A 23,070-nucleotide genomic window follows, 5' to 3' on the forward strand; every position below is an offset into this window, starting at 1 on the left:
CCTCTGCGATGACCGGAAGTGGCAACATGTCACCCCACTCACCGGAGGTGCACAAAAGCACCCTTGTGCCCCTGCGGCGCAGGAGCCCCTTGCTAACAACAGGCATCAGCACTTTACCCGACGAGAGGGCGAACATGGACTACATTGCCCAGCATCCTCAGCGATGCCAGGAGGCAGCAACGCATCACCCCACATCCCCGAGGCACACAAAAGCACCCTCGCGCTCCCGCGGTGCAGGAGCCCCTTGCTAACAACAGGCACCAGCACTTTAACGGATGAGGGGCAAACTGGGACCACATTGCCCAGCATTGTCAGCGTTGCCAGGAGGTGGCAACGTATCACCCCACACGCCGGAGGCGCACAAAAGCACCCTTGGGCTCCGGCGGTGCGGGAGCCCTTTGCTAACAACAGGCACCAGCGCTTTACCCGACGAGGGGGCAAATCGGGACTACATTGCCCAGCATCCTCTGCTACGCCAGGAGGTAGCAATGCGTCACCCTATGCGCCAAAGGCGCACAAAAGCACCCTTAGACGCCCGCGGCGCAGGACTCCCTTCCTAACAACAGGCACCAGCACTTTACCCGACGAGGGGGCAAACCGGGACTACATTGGCGAGCATCCTCAGTGCTGCCAGGAGGTGCAGCGCATCACCCCACAAGCAAGTGGTGCACAAAAGCAACCTCGGGCTCCCGCGGCGTGGGAGCCTCTTGCTAACAACAGACACCAGCACTTTACCCGACGAGGGGGCGAACCGGGACTATATTGCCTAGGATCCTCAGCAACTACCGGAGGCGGAAACGTGTCGCCCCACACACCGGAGGCACTCAAAAGCACCCCCATGCTCCTGCGGCCCGGGAGCCCCTTGCTAACAACAGGCACCCACACTTTACCTGACGAGGGGGCAAACCGGGATTAGACTGCCCAGCATCCTCAGCGATGCTAGGAGGCGGCATTTTGTCACCCCACGTTACTGAGGCGCACAAAAGAACCCTTTGGCTCCTGTGGTGCAGGAGGCCCTTCCTAACAACAGGCACCAGCACCTTACCCAATGAGGGGGAAAACCGGGACAACATTGGCCAGCATCCTCAGCTCTGCCAGGAGGTGGCAACGCATCACCCCACGAACCAGAGGTGCACAAAAGCACCCTCGGGCTCCCACGGCACGGGACCCCCTTGCTAACAACAGTCACCACAACTTTACCCGACGAGGGGGAAAATTGGGACTACACTGACCAGCATCCTCAGCGATGCCTAGAGGTGGCACCGCATCACCCTATGCATAGGAGGCGTACAAAATCACCCTCTGGCTCACGCGGTGCCGGAGCCCCTTGCTAACAACAGGCACCAGCGCTTTACCCGATGAGGGGGCAAACCGGGACTACATTGGCCAGCATCCTCAGCACTGCCAGGAGGTGGCAAAGCATCAACCCACGCGCCACAGGCAAACAAAAGCACCCTCTGGCTCCAGCGACACGGGAGCCCTTGCTAACAACAGGCACCAGCACTTTACCCGATGAGGGGGCGAACCGGGACTATATTGCCCAGGATCCTCAGCAACGACCAGAGGCGGAAACGCATCACCCCACACACCAGAGGCGCACAAAAGCACCCTCGTGCTCCTGCGGCGCGGGAGCCCCTTGCTAACAACAGTAAGCAGCACTTTACCCGATGAGGGGGCAAACCGGGACTACATTGCCCAGCATCCTCAGTGATGCCAGGAGGCGGCATAGTGTCACCCCTCGTCACGGAGGCCCACAAAAGCACCCTCGGGCTCCCCCGGTGCAGGAGCCCATTGCTAACAACAGGCAGCAGCACCTTACCCGCTGAGGGAGCAAACCGGGACTACATTGGTCAGCATTCTCAGCGCTGCCAGGAGGTGGCAATGCATCACCCCACGCGCCGGAGGCGCACAAAAGCATCCTTGGGCGCCCGCGAAGAGGGACCCGCTTGCTAACAACAGACACCAGCGCTTTACCCTGTAGGAGAGTAGGATCTGCTTGGCATGGGTACCCACACTTTTTGCAGGTGTTTCACTGGTTTTCGACCTTAGTGTGGCTGTGGCCCTGCTAATCAGGACCATAGCCTAGCTGCTTCCTCTCTAAAATGGTTTATATGTACATTAGGTACATTTACAATTGGATTCTGGAGTGCCTTATAAGCCCCTAGTATATGGTATACTATGTACCTAGGACATAGGTACCTCAGAGGCCTACCAGGGGCTGAAGCATGTATTATGCCACCACTCCAAAATAACACCACAGGTCTGCTACTGCAGCCTGGTTAAGGTGGTGCTTGCACCCCTTACAGTGGTATAGGCTACCTATATCACTACCATTGCACACACATATAAAACCTATAAGTCACTCCTATGGCAGGCCTTGACAATCCTGAAGGAAGAGTGCTTGGTTTTTATATGAGAGGGTGCCCCTGCATGAGCAGAGGCCTCTGCAGCGTTTGGAGTACCTCATCTGATGCTGTTTGTGGTGCAGCCTGACCACATACTCTTAAGTGCATTAAAACCATGCGGTAAATGCTAACTTTGGGATGGCTGCACGGAAACATGTCGTGTTTGGTGTCAAACGTTTTGGAATACTACCCCCCCCTCGCCCCGGCAATTCTGGCGGCGGGGGTAGCATTCCACTCTTCTAGAGGGTGAGACATGTTCACACTGGTCTAACCCGGTACGACTTTCTACAGCCCTGGCATCACAAAATGGATGCCTCTGCCACAGACACGGGTCTGGCCTCCTGCTGCTGACCGAAACTCCAGCAGGGGAGGCCTGGACAATAGGTTTCCTGTCCCAGGGAGGTGTAACCACCTCCCCAGACAGGCAGATGTGTATTGGGGCTGGGCGGGAGCACTCTCTGGTGCTTTGAAGTCCTGCACTGGGGGCACACTTGGTGTCCCTGTGCATAGTCCAGTTCAAACCGGTTGCAGGGGCTACCTGCCCCTGCTCTGGCGTGAAACTGGACAAAGGAAATGGGTGTAACCACCCTTCTTTCCAAACCCTCCCATAGGTGGGTCCCTAGAGTATGTCCAACCACCAAACTTTGAATAAGTATGGGAACCCAGCCCTTGCGACTTTAGATTACCCTGGACGAAACTCTGCAACATATATCCTGGACCTTCGACGTTCTACTTTAACTAGAAGACTGAAGAAATCTCCCTTGGGGTCAAGGAGTGACTCCCCTGCTTGGCAGGCACCAAAGAAGCAACTGACCGGTCTACATCGCTGTAGCTCCCACGGGACGCCGAAGTCTTTGCATCACCAGAGGTGGATTTCCAGACTTCCCCGAGGCTACCCTGAGTCCGCAGCAAAGCTGAGGCCCGTGGCTATCGTGGGTGACGTGTAACCGTGACCCCTGGACATCGTGAACTTTTGCAGCTCCATCATCTTCCTGGTCTTCCTCGAAGTTGTGCTTTGGGCTCCTAGTAGCCCCAGCCTTGAGTATCTCCTGCACCGAAGATTTCTTGCCTTCACTCCACGAGTGACCCGTGGGCCAGTTTCCAGTGCAACCGCTCGAGGCTCCTTCACGATCGCTAGCCCGTCAGCTAGTGGGTCGCCACCAAGGTAACTCCTCTTCTGATTGGGCTTTCCTGGTTGCTCCAGACGTGCCCCGACTTACCCTCGCTGGGTGAATCCCTCAGACCTTGCTGGTCTGCACCGCCGTCCTTTCTCTGATTCCAAGAGACTTGCCGTTGCCAAGGCGTGTTGGGTCCAATCTGGTCGCCGACACAGCAGCACTCGACAGACTTCATGGTAGAGCTCGAATCCAGCTCCTGGTCGTCATCGGCGCCTCCTGGACCTCGTGGCTGAAGAGTCAAGACACCCGTCAACTCACCTGAAGCACCCGACATCTGTGGGCATTGGTCAATCGTGCCCTTGGTCCCTGGTAAGTGACCCAGACTCTGTCCCCTCTGCTTTCAGGTTCCTTCCATCCTAGATCCAGGCTTGGATCACTTTGGACACTTCTCCTCTTCACGGCAGCAGCACTTCTTCGCCAACTTCCATTGAAATCGACGATGCGACCCGACACCAAAAGACACCTATGCACCAGGCTTCCCTGGGTGAGGTAACACGAGTACTCCAGTGCTCCCGTGGGTGCTAGCCCTAGAACTTCCTAAGTCCAAAAGGGTTTGGTCCTGACTCATTTCTAAGTGTCCCTAAATCTTTAAATTTCGAACTGCGACATTGTCAATAGAAGCTAACAGGAACCCGCGGTTGTGTTTACACACTGCACACGGCCCCCGTGGGTCCCCTGTGTCACTACCTTGGGTGGTTCCTTGGGGTCCCAGCGATTCTACAGGCTCTAGGCCTTGTGTCTAGTTCAATCGTGGTTCTTATACCACTTTATTGGTATATGGTTTGGTACGCCTCTAGGGCCCAAACGTGTATTTGTGCTATCACTGTTGATTGCTAACTTGTAAATTAAGTACTTCAAACTCCAGTCTCATAAAGAGACTAGAGGGGTGTGTTTTATCTTAAATACATATATTTTAAATATATACCTGCTGTGGTTGTCCTTTCATTTGGTCATTCAAGAGATTATAGACTGGTAAAACAAGCTGATTACATTCCTTCAAGACTTAGCCTGAAGGCTGCTCTCTATAGCTACCACTAGGATAGATTTCAATAAAGGTTGTCTTTAACCTAGTCACCATAAAGGGTTGTTTGGACTGATAAAAGGTGCCCACTATAATTAGTGGACAGCATACATCAGGCCAACTTCTCACATACCCAACGAGAGGGCAAACCGAGACTACATTGACCAGCATCCTCAGTGATGCCAGGAGGCAGAAACGCGTCACCCCATGCGCCAGAGGCACGAAAAAGCACCCTGGAGCTCCCGCGGCACGGGAGCCCCTTGCTAACAACAGGCACCAGCACTTTACCCAACGAGGGGGCAAACCGGGACTACATTGCCCAGCATCCTCAGCGACGCTAGGAAACCGCAATGCGTCACCCCACATGCTGGAGGTGCAGAAAAGCACACACGGGCTCCCGAAGCATGGGAGCCCCTTGCTAACAATAAGCACCAGCACTTTACCCGACGAGGGGGCAAACCGGGACTACATTGCCCAGCATCCTCAGTGATGCCAGGAGGTGGCCTCGCATCACCCCACGTCCCCAAGGCACACAAAAGCACCCTCTGCTCCCATGGTGCTGGAGCCCCTTGCTAACAACAGGCACCAGCACCTTACCCGATGTGGGGGCAAACGGGGACTACATTGGCCAGCATCCTCAGTGCTGCCAGGAGGTGGTAACACATCACCCCACGCGCCGGAGGCTCACAAAAGCAACCTCGGGCTCCCACGGCGTGGGAGCCCCTTGCTAACAACAGTCACTAGCACTTTACCCGACGAGGAGGCAAATCGGGACTACATTGCCCAACATCCTCAGCAATGCCAGGAGACGCAATGCACCACCCCACATGCCAGGGACACAGAAAAGCACCCTTGGGCTCCCGTTAACAACAGAAACCAGCACTTTAACCGACGAGGGGGCGAACCGGGACTACATTGCCCTGCATCCTCAGTGATGCCAGGAGGCGGCAATGCGTCGCCCCACATGATGGTGGCACAGAAAAGCACCCTCAGGCTCCCGCAGCACGGGAGCCCCTTGCTAACAACAAGCACCAGCATTTTACCTGACGAGGGGGCAAACTGGGACTACATTGCCCAGCATCCTCAGCAATGACAAAAGCACACTCGGGCTCCCGCGGTGCAGAAGCCCCTTGCTAACAACAGGCACCAGCACCTTACCCGATGAGGGGGCAAACTGGGACTACATTGCCCAGGATCCTCAGCTGCGCCAGGAGGTGGCAACACTTCACGCCACGGGCCAGAGGCACACAAAAACAACCCTTGGGCTCCAGAAATGTGGGAGCCCATTGCTATCAACAGGCACCAGCACTTTACCGGATGAGGGGGCAAACCGGGACTACATTGGCCAGCATCCTCAGCACTGCCAGGAGGTGGCAACGCATCACCCCTCACGCCGGAGGCGAACAAAAGCACCCTCGTGCTCCCGCCTTGCTTACAACAGACACCAGCACTATACCTGAGGAGGGGGCAAACGAGGACTACATTGCCCAGCATCCTCAGCGACGCCAGAAGACCGCAATGCGTCACCCCATATGCTGGAGGCGCAGAAAAGCACACTCGGGCTCCCGCAGCACTGGAGCCCCTTGCAAACAACAGGAAAGAGCACTTAACCCGACGAGGGTGCAAACCGGGACAACATTGCCCAGTATCCTCAGCGATGCCAGGAGGCGGCAATGCGTCGCCCCACATGATGGTGGCACAGAAAAGCACCCTCAGGCTCCCGCAGCACGGGAGCCCCTTGCTAACAACAAGCACCAGCATTTTACCTGACGAGGGGGCAAACTGGGACTACATTGCCCAGCATCCTCAGCAATGAAAGGAGGTGGCATCGCGTCACCCCACGTCCCAGAAGCACAAAAAAGCACCCTCAGGCTGCAGCAATGCAGCAGACCCTTGCTAACAACAGGCCCCAGCACTTTATCGGATGAGGGGACAAACCGGGACTACATTGGCAAGCATCCTCAGAGCTGCCAGGAGGTGGCAACGATTCACCCCACACGCCGGAGGCACACAAAAGCACCCTGGGGCTCCCGCGGCACAGGAGCCCCTTGCTAACAGGCACCAGCACTTTACCCGACGAGGGGGCAAACCGGGACTACATTGCCCAGCATCTTCAGCGACGCCAGGAGGTGGCAATGCGTCAGCCCACATGCCGGAGGCACACAAAAGCACTCTCGGGCTCCAGCAGAGCAGGAGCACTTTGCTAACAACAGGCACCAGCACTTTACCAAACGAGGGGGCAAACCGCGACTACATTGTCCAGCATCCTCAGCGCTGCCAGGAGGTGCACAAAAGCACCCTCTGGCACCCGCAGCACGGGATCCTCTAGCTAACAATAGGCACCAGCACTTTACCTGATGAGGGGGCAAATTAGGTCTACATTGCCCATCATCCTCAGCGACACCAGGAGGCGGCAATGCGTCACCCTATGCATAGGAGGCACACAAAAGCACCCTCATGCTCCCGCGGTGTCGGAGCCCCTTGCTAACCACAGACACCAGCACTTTAGCCGACGAGGGGACAAACCAGGACTACATTGCCCAGCATCCTCAGCGATGCCAGGAGGTGGCATCACATCACCCCACACCCCAGAGGAGTACAAAAGCACCCTTGGGCTCCCATGGCACGGGAGCCCCTTCCTAACAACTGCCACCAGCACTATACCCGACGGGGAAAAGAGAGACTACATAGCCCAGAATCCTCAGTGACGACAGGAGTTGGCAACGCATCTCCCCACATGCCAGAGGTGCACAAAAGAACCCTTGGGCTCCAGCGTTGTGGGAGCCCCTTGTTAACAATAGGCACCAGCACTTTACCCGATGAGGGGGCGAACCAGGACTACATTGCCCAGGATCCTCAGTGATGCCAGGAGGCAGCAACGTGTCACCCCACTTGCCAGAGGCACACAAAAGCACCCTCGGGCTCCCGTGGCACGGGAGCCCCTTCCTAACAACTGGCGCCAGCACTATACCCGAAATGGGAAAAGTGGGACTACATAGTTCAGAATCCTCAATGACGACAGGAGTTGGCAACGCGTCGCCCCACACACCAGAGGCACACAAAAGAACCCTTGGGCTCCAGCGTTGTGGGAGCCCCTTGCTAACAATAGGCACCAGCACTTTACCCGAAGAGGGGGCAAACCAGGACAACATTGCCCAGCATCCTCAGCGATGCCAGGAGGTGGCATCGCATCACCCCATGCGCCGGAGGAGTACAAAAGTACCCTTGGGGTCCCGTGGCACGGGAGCCCCTTCCTAACAACTGGCACCAGCACTATACCCGACGGGGAAAAGAGGGACTACATAGCCCAGCATCCTCAGCAACGCCAGGAGGTGGCAACGCGTCACCCATGTGCCGGAGGTACACAAAAGCACCCTCGGGGGCCTGCGCTGCGGGACCCCATTGCTAACAACAGGCACCAGCACTTTACCCGACGAGGGGTCAAACCGGGACTACATTGCCCAGCATCCTCAGCGACGCCAGGAGGCAGCAATGCATCACGCCACATGCAGGAGGCACACAAAAGAACACTCTGACTCCCGCAGCGCCGTAGCCCCTTGCTAACAACAGGCACCAGCACTTTACCCGACGAGGGGGCAAACCGGGACTACATTTCCCAGCATTCTCAGCGACGCCAGGAGGCGGCAACGTGTCACCCCACAAGTCGGAGTCGCACAAAAGCAACCTACGGCTCCCGCGGCGCGGATGCCCCCTGCTAACAACAGGCACCAGCAGTTTACCCGACAATGGGGCAAACCGGGACTACATTGCCCAGCATACTCAGCGCTGCCAGGAGGTGGCAATGCATCATCCAATACGCAAGAGGTGCAAAAAAGCAACCTTGGGCTACCGCGGCGTGGGAGCCACTTGCTAAGAACAGACTCCAGCACTTTACCCGACGAGGGAGCAAACCGAGACTACGTTGCCCAGCATCCTCTGTGCGCAAGGAGGCAGCAATGCGTCACCCCATGCACCAGAGGTGCACTAAAGCACCCTCTGAAGCCCGCGGTGCAGGAGCCCCTTGCTAACAACAGGCACCAGCACTTTACCCGACGAGGGGGCAAACCGGGACTACATTTCCCAGCATCCTCAGAGCTGCCAGGAGGTGGCAACGCATCACCCCATGCGCCAGAGGCACACAAAAGCACCCTCGGGCTCCCGCGACACGGGAGCCCCTTGCTAACAACATGCACCAGCACTTTACCCAACGAGGGGGCGAACCGGGACTATATTGCCTAGGATCCTCAGCAAACGACCGGAGGTGGAAAAGCATCACGCCACACACCGGAGGCGCACAAAAGCACCCTCGTGGTCCTGTGGCACGGAAGACCCTTGCTAACAACAGGCACCAGCACTTTACCCGACGAGGGGCAAACCAGGACTACATTGCCCAGCATCCTCAGCAATGCCAGGAGGTGGCATCGCATCACCCCACGCGCCGCAGTCGCACAAAAGCAACCTCCGGCTACCACGGCGTGGAAGCCCCCTGCTAACAGGCACCAGCAGTTTACCTGACAATGGGGCAAACCGGGACTACATTGCCCAGCATTCTCAGCGACGCCAGGAGGCGGCAATGCATCATCCAATACGCAAGAGGTGCAAAAAAGCAACCTTGGGCTCCCGCGGCATGGGAGCCGAGCCACTTGTTAACAACAGACTCCAACACTTTACCCGATGAGGGGGCAAACCGAGACTACGTTGCCCAGCATCCTCAGTGACGCAAGGAGACAGCAACATGTCATCCCATGCGCCTGAGGCACACAAAAGCACCCTCTGGAGCCCGCGGTGCAGGAGCCCCTTGCTAACAACAGGTACCAGCACTTTACCCGACGAGGGGCAAACCGGGACTACATTTCCCAGCATTCTCAGCGACGCCAGGAGGCGGCAACGTGTCACCCCACACATCGGAGTCGCACAAAAGCAACCTCCGGCTACCGCGGCGTGGAAGCCCCCTGCTAACAACAGGCACCAGCAGTTTACCTGACAATGGGGCAAACCGGGACTACATTGCACAGCATCCTCAGTGCTGCCAGGAGGTGGCAATGCATCATCCAATACGCAAGAGGTGCAAAAAAGCAATCTTGGGCTCCCGCGGCATGGGAGCCACTTGCTAACAACAGACTCCAGCACTTTACCCGATGAGGGGGCAAACCGAGACTACGTTGCCCAGCATCCTCAGTGACGCAAGGAGGCAGCAACATGTCACCCCATGCACCTGAGGCACACAAAAGCACCCTCGGGAGCCCGCGGTGCAGGAGCCCCTTGCTAACAACAGGTACCAGCACCTTACCCGATGAGGGGGCAAACCGGGACTACATTGGCCAGCATCCTCAGCGCTGCCAGGAGGTGGCAACGCATCACCCCATGCGACAGAGGTGCACAAAAGCACCCTCGGGTTCCCGCGACACCGGAGCCCCTTGCTAACAACAGGCACCAGCACTTTACCCAATGAGGGGGCGAACCGGGAATATATTGCCTAGGATCCTCAGCAACGACCGGAGGTGGAAACGCATCACGCCACACACCGGAGGCGCACAAAAGCACCCTTGTGCTCCTGCAGTGCGGGAGCCCCTTGCTAACAACAGGCACCAGCACTTTACCCGACGAGGGGGCGAACCGGGACTATATTGCCTAGGATCCTCAGCAACGACCGGAGGTGGAAACGCATCACGCCACACACCGGAACTACATTGCCCAGCATCCTCAGCGATGTCAGGAGGTGGCATTGTGTCGCCCCACATCACTGAGGCACACAAAAGCACCCTCCGGCTCCCGTGGTGCAGGAGCCCCTCGCTAACAAGAGGCACCAGCACCTTACCCGAAGAGGCGGCAGACCGGGACTACATTGCCCCGCATCATCAGCGATGCCAGGAGGTGGCATCACGCCACCCCATGTCCCCAAGGCACACAAAAGCACCGTCGGGCTCCCGGGGTGCAGGAGCCCCTCCCTAACAAGAGGCACCAGCACCTTACCCGATGAGGGGGTAAACCAGGACTACATTGGCCCGCATCCTCAGGGCTGCCAGGAGGTGGCAACGTGTCACCCCACATGCCAGAGGCGCACAAAAGAACCCTCAGGCTGCAGCGGTACGGGAGCCCCTTGCTAACAACAGGCACCAGCACTTTACCGGATGAGGGGGCAAACGGGGACTACATTGGCCAGCATCCTCAGTGCTGCCAGGAGGTGGCAACACATCACTCCACGCACCGGAGGCGCACAAAAGCACCCTCGGGCACCCACGGTGTGGGAGCCCCTTGCTAAAAGACACCAGCACTTTACCCGATGAAGGGGCGAACCAGGACTATATTGTTCCTCTGCCTGCTGCTGCTTGTTTTTTGCTGTCCGCCACACCATATCGTTCTAAAATCCCATGGTGAGACAAGGGTCCCAGGGGCAACGCCATTATCGCCGCACCACCCACGCTGGTACTCACACTCTGGGGACTGCAACCCCAAGAGTGCACCGCTGTTCCTGCCGTTCCCCCCTGCTGCCGCGAGAGGGGGGGAGGCGGGACCTACGCGCTCATATCGCTGCCTCTCCCACCGCGATACGGCATGCGCGTAGGACGCAGCCCGGACGAAGCCCAGACCAAGGGCGGGCCCGTCTGCGCCCGTCAGGGGTCGGAAGAGGCTGGGCTGGGCCACCCCTCTGACATCTGCTATTTGAGGAAAGCACCTACACTGTAAGTTCCAAGTATTATTAATATAACTGTTACATCTTATTTGAGAGCGTGCTACCCCGTGGCTCTATAATTGGACTGTTTAGGTCTGCTGGAAAATGAGCAAACGCAGGGGAGCAGTTGGGACACTGGACGCTTTTCTTGTGAGGGCTGAGTCCCTGTTAACTCATGAAATTGAACTTACAGAGCGTCGTCTTTCCCTCGACCCTGTATCCTTACAATCTCGCCTGTCATTAGGTGGTTTGACTACAGATAGTGTAACTTGCACAACTCCAAATAATGTGCCGTTAACGGAAGCACGCACCGCTCCCACAAGTCTATCCACACTGTGAGAAGTTGGCCTGGTATATGCTGTTCACTAGTTAAAGTGGACACCTTGCTCCAGTACAATTCGACTCTTATGGTAGTAGGTTTAAGACAACCTTTAAAAAAAGCTATCCTAGTGGTAGCTGTGGAGAGCAGCCTTCAGGCTAAGTCTTTAGAGGAATGTAATGCAGCATGTTTTACCTTATAATCTCTTGAATTACCAAATGAAAGGACACCACACAGGTATATATATCAAATATATATGTATTTATTACTAAACAACTCTCTACTAATCTCTTTATGAGATTAGAAGGCAGGAACATATGCACAATCAATGTATCACAATAAGTTAAGCACAAATATAGCTGGGGCCCTAGGGGCGTACCAGACCATATACTAAAAAAGAGACTTAAGAACAATGACTTGCAAATGGACAAGGCCTAGGGCCTTCAGAAGCGCTGGGGCCTCACAAAACCACCCAAGGCAGGTAAGTAAAGGACCCACGGGAGACGCATGCAGTGTGAGAACACAGCCCCGAATCCCTATTGACTTCAATGGAGCAAGTCGCGATTGGAAATTAAGAGTTTAAGGATACTTCGGGAGAGTCTACAAGCAAGTCACTTACAGGGTAAGTAGTTCTAGAGCCAACACACACAGGAGCACCATAGTGCTGGAGTTACCTCACCCCGGAAAGCCGGGTGCATAGATGTCTTTTGGTGTCGGGTCGCGGCGTCGTTTTCAATGGGAGCCAATGAAGACTTCTTGCTTGTGAAGACAGGAGAAGTGTCCGGTGAAATCCAAGGCTGGATTCAGAAGAAGGAAGACCTGAAAGCAGAGGGGACAGTGTTCAAAGTCACTTGGCAGTGACCCGGGGCAAGGAAGATGGCTGTCCACAGTCGTCGGGTGATTTCAGGTGATCCACGGGTGTCTTGACTCTTCAGCCACGAGGTCCAGGAGGCGTCGACGATGACCAGGAGCTGGATTCGGCGAGTCCCACGAAGTCTACAGCATACTGTGGTGTCGGTGACCAGATTGGAGCCAACAAGCCTTGGTAACAGCAAGTCTCGTGGAAAGGACAAAAAGTCAGTGGTGCAGACCAGCAAAGTCTGAGGGACTCACCCAGCGAGGGTAAGTCAGGGCAGGCCTGGAGCAACCAGGAGAGCCCTTTGGAACTGTAGAAAAGTCTTCAGGGGACCCACAAGCCAACCGGCAAGGGATCGCAAAGACGCCTCAGGAGGATCCACTCAACAGGGGCCCACAGTCACTCATGACGGGGTCGGCCTCTGATCTTCAGAGGGATTCCTGCTAGAGGCTTGACAGGCTCGTAGAATGTCGTGAAGGGGTTGCACTCGAAAATAGTGCACGGTACCCAGGGATTGCGGTTCCTCGTCACTCGTGGGGTCCACTTGCCTCAGCGTCGCTGGGGACTCACGATGGCCTTGGAGAAGTCAGGAAATCCTCTTCCTGGGCTGCAGGGACTTTGGGCTCCGGCGGGAGCGATGGAGTTTGCGACCGCAGTTTCTAGTTTTTGGTGCCTGCCAAGCAGGGGAGTGACTCCTTGACTCCAAGGGAGATTCTTCCGTCTTCCAACGGTAGTGGCACGTCGAAGGTCTGGGATTCATCTTCTGAGCGTCGTCCAGGGGTATCTAGTTTGCAATGGCAAGGGTTCCCTAACTTATACTGAAAGGAAGGGAGGGACTAGCTCTATGACCCCACCTATGAGAGGGTCAGGGGAGTGGGTGGCTACACCCCCTTCCCTTTGTCCAGTTTCGCGCCAGAGCAGGGGCAGGTAGCCCCTGAGCCGGTTTGAACTGGTGTATGCACAGAGGAGCCTACTGCTCCCCCAGTGCAGGACTTCAAAGCACTCTAGGAGTGCACCCATCCAGCCCCAATACACTAAACCCTGTCTGGGAGGTGGTCACACCTCCCTGTGACAGGATACCTATTGTTGGGCCTCCTCCACTGCGAGTTTCGGTCATCAGCAGGAGGGCAGCCCAGTGTCTGTGACTGGTGGCATCCATTTTGTGATGCCAGGGCTCTTCAGGATTCTACCGCGTTTCCACAGTAGGTACATGTCTATCGATCTAGAAGGGTGGGATAATACTCCCACACCAGTTACTGGTGTGGGGGTATGATTCCAAAGCATTTGACACCAAACACGACATGTTTTGATGCAGCCATTCCAAAGTTAGCATTTACCGCGAGGTTATAATGCACTTAAGATTATATGGTTGGACCGCATTCACAAACAGCCCCAGAGAATGGACTCTGAGAGCTGCAGAGGGGCCCTGCTCAGGCAGAGGCACCCCCCTCACATGGAAACCAAGCACCCTGCCCTCAAGATTGATAGGGTCTGCCTTAGGGGTGACTGATAGGTTTAAATGTGTGTGCAGGAGAGATATAGTGAACCTATATCTCAGTGAGGAGTGCTAGCACTACCTCACCCAGGCTGCAGTAGCAGGCCTGTGGTGTCAGATTTAGTCTGCTTCCCAGGGGTGGCATAATTCATGCTTCAGCCCCTGGTAGGCCTGTGAAATACCTATGCCCTTGGTACCTAAGGTACCATATACTAGGGACTCATAAGGCAGCACAGTATCCAATCACTAGTGCACCTAATATGCACTCCATGTTGTTCAGAGAGAACAGAGAAGCTGGGGCCCTGATTAGCAGGGTCCCAGCCAGACTATAGCCAGAAACCAGTGTAAACATCAGGAAAAAAAGTGGGGGCAACATAAGAGGCAGATCCTACTCTCCTACACACACCAAATCTGGGAGCCTCTAGTAAGGCTGCCCGGACGCGCCTAGTCTTAACACCACAGCACAGGTGGCATGCCCACAAAGGAATCTCAAAGTGAAATCACAAACTGCCAAAATTGTAAAAAGTAAGACCAAGACCAAACTTACCAAAGGCCGCCAACCTGTTAATAATGCATTAAATCAGGTGGCGATTCCTACCGTCTCAGTGGGCATACAGACTGATGTTTTCTCCAACTCTGCCTGCAATGATCTCAATATAGACACCATGGGAGTTGCTGTTGACACCAACTTTGCAGTAGAATCTATCGGAAATGCACTGGCAAACCTCAAGGATTCAATTAAATCGAATTTTGACGCACTTTGGGGGAAACTGGAGCATTTGGACTCTGAATTGGCCAACCTGAGGGGGAGGAAGGTGGACTCTGTTCATAACGATGGTGGGGGAGGAATCTCCTCAATTCTCCACGGCGGTACACTTGGGTATGAGCCACAATCTAGTCTTGTCCTGAACAAAGATGTCACAAATTGTAGTAATTTAAATGTATTTCCAGCGCCACAATTTATTAGCGAGCAGAGGGGAAGACAGGACGCTCCCCAACCTAATACAGTTAATGTCCCAGGAAGCAGTAATTTCACCCAGCCACGGACAAGTGCCCCCACAAGTGACCTGAGTGTAAGAAAGGATACTTCTAGCAGTCTTGGAAAGACCCGCATGAAGCCAAAAACTGACATGGTAAGCTTACCTCCTGCCTCCTGTCCCTATGTGCTGGTGTTGGCTGGGGTCCCTAATTTAGTGGAGGATCAAAGGGAGTCTTGGGTAGACCTGCGTAATAAGTCCGTAGACTGGCTTTGTAAATATAAGGGTTTTTATCCTTCTAATATGAATGACATTCTTATGGCCAGAAGAGTAGCGTGGGTTGGTCATTCTGCCAAGAATATAAACGGTGACTGTATTTGTGGTATTTACATTTGCATTGCTTGTTTACAGTTTCTCCGCAAGAAAAGGAAATTACGATAAAAAAAAGCTTCAGTGATGTGTTTTCAGATACTCAATGTAGATTAAAAGATTTTTCTCATAGAATAAAACTTAAAAGAGATGTCACTCCTGTGAAACAAAAATTAAGTAGTGTACCTATAAATGTCAGAGAAGAGCTTAAAAACATGTTAGATTACTTAGTGTCAGAAAATATTATTGAACCCATTGATTCAGCTGAATGGGTTTCTCCCATTGTTTTGGTAAGAAAACCAGACCATAAACTGAGGGTATGTGTTGACCTTAGGGCACTTAATTCTGGAATTGTTATTGATTGTCATCCCCTTCCTAACATAAATAAGATGGTCTCCATGTTGGAGGGTGCCAAAGTTTTTTCCACCCTAGATCTCAGGTCTGCCTACCATCGAATTGCCCTCACTGAAGATTCCAAACCTCTTACAGCCTTTATCACTCCTCAAGGTTTGTATCAGTTCACCAGAATGCTGTTTGGTTTGGCCTCAGCGGCATCTGTATTTCAAAAAGTCATGTTTAACATCTTTAGGGATGTTGACACATTTGTAAAATGTTTCCAGAATGACATTTTTAGTTTTTTCAGAAAATGAGGAAGAACATTTCAAACATTTAACCGAAGTTTGTGAAAGGTTAAGAAGTAGTGGTTTAACCCTTAAGGCTAATACATGTAAAATGTTTAAAGATTCAGTCAAATACTTAGATCACACTATATCTAGTGATGGGGTGGTACCCAAGAGGTCAAATGTAAACGGTATTGTTAATGCTCCTCTGCCAACGAACAAAGAACAGTTACTACCGTTCACTGGAATGTGTGAATACTATAGCAAGTTTGTTGACAATTTTGCATCCTAAATGGAACCACTAAGGAAATTATTAAGATTTAAGGCTGTGTTTGAATGGGGGTTTGAGCAGCAACAAACTTTTGAACTCATCAAGGCTAAAATTCTTAAAGATCCCACACTTAAATCTTATTGCATGAATAAAGAATGCATTATTACAGTTGATGCAAGCTTGTATGGGATTGGAGGAGTTTTATCCCAAAGATGTGGGAAGGATGAATGGAATGTTTGTTTTGCCTCCCGCACCTTAAATGATACTGAACGTAAATATGCAGTGATAGAAAAAGAATTGTTAGCTTGTGTTTGGGCTATTGAGCATTACCGAAATTACATATGGGGCAGTAAGTTTGTGTTAAGAACTGATCACAAGCCGCTAGTTAACATACTTTCTCCGGGTGGTGGCTGGAATTCCACAGCTCGCATTGCTAGACTTAGTTCAAGGTTGCAGGAATATTGTTTCAAACCAGAGTTTGTTCCTGGAAAAAAAAATGCCATGGCAGATGTTATGTCCAGACTGCCCTGTCAGGCTGCTTGTAGTAGTAAGGGTGATGATTCTGAAGTAATCACCACCATTCAGGATGTTGTGGCTGGCACATTTGAGGATATTTCTGAAAGCAGTTGGAAGTGTTGTGAGAAGGAAGATCTCACCTGACAAACTGTCAAAGAATATATTTTGAAGGGGTGGCCGGATAAAAAAGAGTTGCCAGAAGAATTTATGCCAATGTATAGAGTCTCTGACGTCTTAAAGCTAGAAGGTGAGCTCATGTTTAAATATGGTAAATGTGTACCCCCATTTGGTATCCCATAAATTATTCTGGAGTTGGCACACAAATCTCATCCTGGCATATCAGCAATGAAACATTTGGTCAGATATTACTTTTGGTGGCCTGGATTGGACCGCACGGTGGATCGCATTGTCAGAGAGTGTGAAGTGTGTATGGGAAGCAAGAAAATGATGAAAGTGAACATTCCTCCATTAAAGAGTACTCAATGGCCCACCTAGCCATGGAAGAAAATTGCTTTTGATATCTCTGGTCCTTTTATGTGCTTACCACATGATTCTCGGTATGCGTTTGTTTTGGTGGACTATCATTCCAAATGGCCTGAAGTGAAGTTTTCATCAAGTGCTTCTACCAGTTTAGTCATTGAGTTTTTTAAAGAAGTTTTTTCCAGAGAAGTGTGTCCTGCCGAACTTGTAACCGATAATGGAATACAACTCACTTCAAATGAAATGGAGAGTTTTTTAAAATGGCACCACATCAAACACCATACTGTCTCAGTTTATGAACCACATGAGAATGGTCTGGTGGAACGTTTTAATAGAGCGTTAAAGGGTTATGTTTCAGATGGCGTTAAAATGAGTGGTAATTGGAGAAATTTTGTGAGAGAAAAACCATGGTTGTACCGCATTACACCCCACACCACTACAGAAGTCAGCCCTTTCCGGCTTTTAAAAGGCAGGGATCCTGCATCTAAGATATGTCCATGGTGGTTTAAAGAAAAATGCAGATACAAGTCATATTTTGACTCCATGGTAATTGGAGTTAAAGAAAGGGTTGGATCCAAACAAATTAAGACAAAAATCTGGTATGATAGCAAGTGGAAAACTAAGTCTCACAATTTCAATAGGGGTGATTGGGTCAGAGTTAAAAAGCCTGGTTTCACCATGAAGTGTTCTGATAGTTTTGGTAAGCCCATGAAGATTGTAAGAGTTTTTGACAACAGTGTCATAACCCAAGATGGTAGGTTATGGAATGTTAAACGTGTTGCAAAATGTTCTAACATACCCAGACAAACAAATAATCTTCCGCCGGTACATTTTAATGATACGGTGGCTTCAAGAGTCAAAGTTTCTGATCGTGTTAGAATTCCCCCCAAAAAGATTTTATGATGAATACCTCATTGTCTCTTATCTTATGTTTAATTGTATTTCGCTCTTTTCGTTTGACAAAAGGGAGATATGTTTTATTTACATTTGCAATGCTTGTTTAATTAAACCCATGTAATGTGTATGCACCATGGAATCATATGAATAACATTCCTGTTCCATATAGAACCTTAGGGACACTGTTAGGTACTGAGGTCAGTTGCACTGTTCCTGCCGTACTGACCAGTTGTCTCTTGGTTGCTGTACTGCTTTCCAATAAACTACTCATCATTTCTACTGGATTTTGATCTTCTTTATGCAACAGTATTGTTTTGAATTTTTGTAGACCTCATATGGCTCACCGCTTACTGAATATATTTGAGCATCACTCCACACAAAATACCTGAATTAGTGCGCTCCCCTGTGGCTATTTTTATAAGCCACCTTATAACCCTGTTAGGGACACTCATGTCCTCCCTTTGCTAACCAACAGGTTTAATGCACTCTCCAGCTTAGATGCACAGGATTGACAACCACCATCAATGGCAGACCAACAGCATCATCTGCCCTATTTGGCGGACCTTCCCGCTACTATAGTACCAACCCATAATGATAAGTCACTCCGAACTAAGATGGTTTCTCCAGCTACTATGGTATTAACTTATAATGCCAATGACAAGCCATCCTTAATCAAAAGTAGTATTGGAGCAGACTTGAATATCTTAAGTTGGAACGTAAGCTTAGTGACCAGGATTGGTTGCGCCTAGTTAAGGAACAGGATGTAGTTATGTTCCAGGAGACTTGGGCCACTCATGAGTTGCATATTGAGGGGTTCCATTGCATTAGCGTAGCGGCATCCCATCACAAACCGGGCCGTCCATCGGGGGGACTTTTCATTGGGCTTAACGTAGCAGCTGGAGGGAGCTTTAAGGTCCTACCAACTAATAGTTCTAATTATCAAGTTGTATTTTATAAAAGAAGAGTTTCTTTTTATTTGGTGAGTTTTTATAATAATGATTTCAAATCTGTTCCTAATAGAAATTTCATTGTGCTTTTTGATTTTACCTCTAATTTAGATTGTCAGCAACACTCGGGTGATACTATCGGGATTATTCTAGGGGGAGATTTTAATGCAAAACTCAAAGATACACATCATGGTGCAGAGACACTTAACCAAGGTTCCTCCTCTCGTAGGGGCGCAGAGTTGGCTGCGTTCTTAAGTTCACATGATTTGGTTAATGTTATGGACCAGATGGGTCCAGCACACGCCATCAACTATCAACCTCCGACATTCATAGGTAGGGGCCATTCCTCTACAATAGATTTTGTTTTTATCTCTTTTGTATTTGTGGATTACTTAACGGGCGCAGAGGTTATCGCCACGATCCAGGGGGATCACAACCCCATCAAATTAGCATTGAAATTGGCACCTCGACCAGTGTTTTCAGCTGAATGTGGGGCTAAAGACCTAACGCCATCCACCGACAATTTAAGATTAATATGGAGGGGCGTCAATAGCAATGAACTGTTTAAGTTACTAGTGAAGGATAATCTGCCCCTCATTAACTCATGTCTGTTATTTAAAACTCAGCACCTAGAGGTAGTCAATGATTTCTCTAAACTCTGCACGGTCATCAAAACCTTACTGTCGAAGCCCTCTTCTTTGAGAAAGCAGGGACCTAGATGGTTTGATGACAAATGTTCACTGGCGAATAGGAACCTACGTAGGGCCCTTTCAGCCAAACCTAGGTGTGCCCCAGATGTGAAATTGGCAAGGCAGAATTATAATGCAGCGGTTAGCATTAGGAAGGGAGTACTCCTAAACGATCGTTGGGAAACCCTATTTCAGGCAGCCACAAATAAAAAGGGCAAAATGTTTTGGTCTGCTGCAAGGGATCTCCGATCCACAGAACAGTTAATAACCCCCATCAGCTGCACCATCTCCAGTGAATCTTGGGAAAACCACTTTTCTAATATTTATGCCACCCCTTCATCGGAGACGGACCAGTACGAATTTGGCCCATCCGTTGGAATCCAGATAACACTCCCCAAAGTAGAGGAAGCTATTCATCAGAGCATCGGGAATAAGGCCCCGGGCCCAGATGGGTTACCAATAGATTTATTCAAATGGAACCCGGACTTCTGGGCCCTGCTCCTTTTGAACGTTTTTAACAATCTATTGTACGCCCCGCTACCCAGTACCTGGACAAAGAGTATTATCGTCCCAATATTTAAAAAGGGGGATCGATCACAGCCTAGCAATTATAGGCCGATCTCATTGATTGATAATACCCTTAAAATTTTGGGCAGAGTTTTATACAAAAAGATCCTGGAATGGTCAGAGGAATGCAGCATTCTAGAGCCTTGCCAATTAGGTTTCCGTAGCAAGGTTGACACTAACGAACAATGCCTTAACCTCAACCTTGTAATTGGGAAGTACACTATCGCTCGGAATTCCCCGGTCTATTTGGCCTTTATGGATCTGTCCTCAGCATTTGACCTTGTGAACAGGTCAAGGCTGTGGGCTATCCTATTGGCCTATGGACTGGACGAGCCACTGGTTCATTTTCTGGCATACCTCCATAAAGACCTCGAGGCTCAGGTGAGGATAGGTAGTGGGGGAGAGGTATCAGGAGCCATTAAGGTTGGAAGGGGAGTCAGGCAGGGATGCGTCCTGGCCCCCCTCCTCTTTAATATTTATATTAATGGCCTAAATAAGTCACTAGTACCTATGACTCAAGATGTCCCCATGATTCATGGGAAACCCCTTCCTGTACTACTTTACGCAGATGATGTGGTTCTTATAGGCCGCACTCCTAATTCTCTACGTATCCTAGTACAGTCCTTTGTTAAATACATGGATAGTTTGGACTTGTGCGTAAATTAAAAAAAATAATTTTTAATGTCCTGTGGCCCTAGAAAACGCCAGCTTAGTTCTATTGTTGCTGGCAATCAAAAATTGACAAGTACCTGTAAATTCCCTTATCTCGGAGTAGTCTTTGCTGCGAACGGCTCCTGGACTGAGCACCTTACTCACTCCAGGTGCACGTTCTCAAAGACTATTAACTCTATTTTTAGTTTTCCCCGCCCAAAGAACACAGGTGTTATTTTAGCTATTTTAAAATATTTTAAACTACAATGTGTCCCTGTGGCTACGTATGGAGCTGAGATTTGGGGCACCGCAGATCGCTCCTGCATTCAGCAAGAAGAAAACCGGTTTTGTAGAAAGCTGTTGAGTATCCCAATCTCGACCCCACAATACATTTGCCACAAGGAATTGAATTTAAATTATATATCTGATTTTATACGTGCCCGCCCAGCTCTTTTCTGGCTATCAGTCTGGAAGAATCAGGCAGCTACCTCAACAAAAAACATCATAACAGACTGTTTGAAGTGTGAGAAGGGGAAGGATATTCCCTGGTTATCTTGAGCGTATCAAAGCTTATGCAGCGTTAATAATGGCTGCATTTTCTTAAATCCTAACGAAGCCGAAACTGTAACTAAAAGAGAACTTAGAAGCGCTCTTTATTTGTCATATAGCACCGCAAGAATTGTGTTGGAATCAAACAAACCCTCTGTTTCCAGTTATATGGCTTACGAACGGCACTGCTACCCCCTACCAAATTATCTCACTCTACCCATGAGTCGGTGGGAAAGGAGCCTCTTATTCCGCCTGAGGGCTGCAACAGTTAAATTTGCATTGTGTTTCCTTTTGGGTTATCACCCGAAACTTGATTCACTACCTTGCCCATGTGACGGGGTGAGTGGCCAATCAATCCAACACTTCTTGTTTGTCTGCAAATACTACATGAAATATATCAAGTGGCTTCTTCTCCCGTTTTTTAATAAGAGCAGGCCTATCAGTTTGGTTTCTGCTTATTCATGTATGCTTGCCTTGGCTGATGAAGAGCTGGTTTTCCGCCTAAGCATATTTTTGAGAATTGCTACCAGGGCGCGTAAGACAATGTTTAATCACTGAGTTTTATTCATGCATGGACAGTTCATAGCCATTGAATGGATTGGTTTTATATATTAGTGATTTATTGATGATTTTTGTCTCAATCTGCAATCCAAATTTTATGATATTGTGTTTATACAACTGTAATTCTTACTATTATGTATTCCTACTTTTTTGTCATTTTTAACCATTGTCGCACTTTTATGGATACAATGTTTATCCGAATAAAGTTTGTGAACTGAACTGATATTGCCCAGGATCCTCAGCAATGACCGGAGGCGGAAATGCGTCACCCCACACACCGAAGGCGCACAAAAGCACCCTCGTGCTCCTGCGGCACGGGAGACCCTTGCTAACAACAGGCCCCAGCACTTTACCCGATGAGGGGAAAACCGGGACTACATTTCCCAGCATCCTCAGCGATGCCAGAGGCGGCATCGTGTCACCCCACGTCCCCGCGGCACACAAAAGCACCCTTGGGCTCCCACGGTGCAGGAGCCCCTTGCTAACAACAGGCACCAGCACCTTACCCGATGAGGGGGCAAACCGGGACTACATTGGCCAGCATCCTCAGCACTGCCAGGAGCTGGCAACCCATCATCCCATGTGCCAGAGGCGCACAAAAGCACCCTCGGGCTCCCGCGGCACAGAAGCCCCTTGCTAACAACAGGCACCAGCACTTTAGCTGACGAGGGGGCAAATTGGGACTACACTGCCCAGCATACTCAGCGATGCCAAGAGGTGCCACCGCGTCACCCTATGCATAGGAGGCGCACAAAAGCACCCTCGGGCTCCCGCGGTGCCAGAGCCCCTTGCTAACCACAGACACCAGCACTTTACCAGACGAGGGGGCAAACCGGGACTACATTGCCCAGCATCCTCAGTGACACCAGGAGGCGGCAGCGCATCACCCCACGTGCAGAGGCACACAAAAGAACCCTTGCACTACCGCCGCGCAGAGCCCCCTTGCTAACAACAGGCACCAGCACTTTACCCCACGGGGGGCAAACCGGGACTACATTCCAAGGTATCCTCAGCAACGCCAGGAGGCGG

Source organism: Triturus cristatus, chromosome 5_1 (assembly GCF_964204655.1).
Source record: "Triturus cristatus chromosome 5_1, aTriCri1.1, whole genome shotgun sequence".
NCBI lineage: Eukaryota > Metazoa > Chordata > Amphibia > Caudata > Salamandridae > Triturus > Triturus cristatus.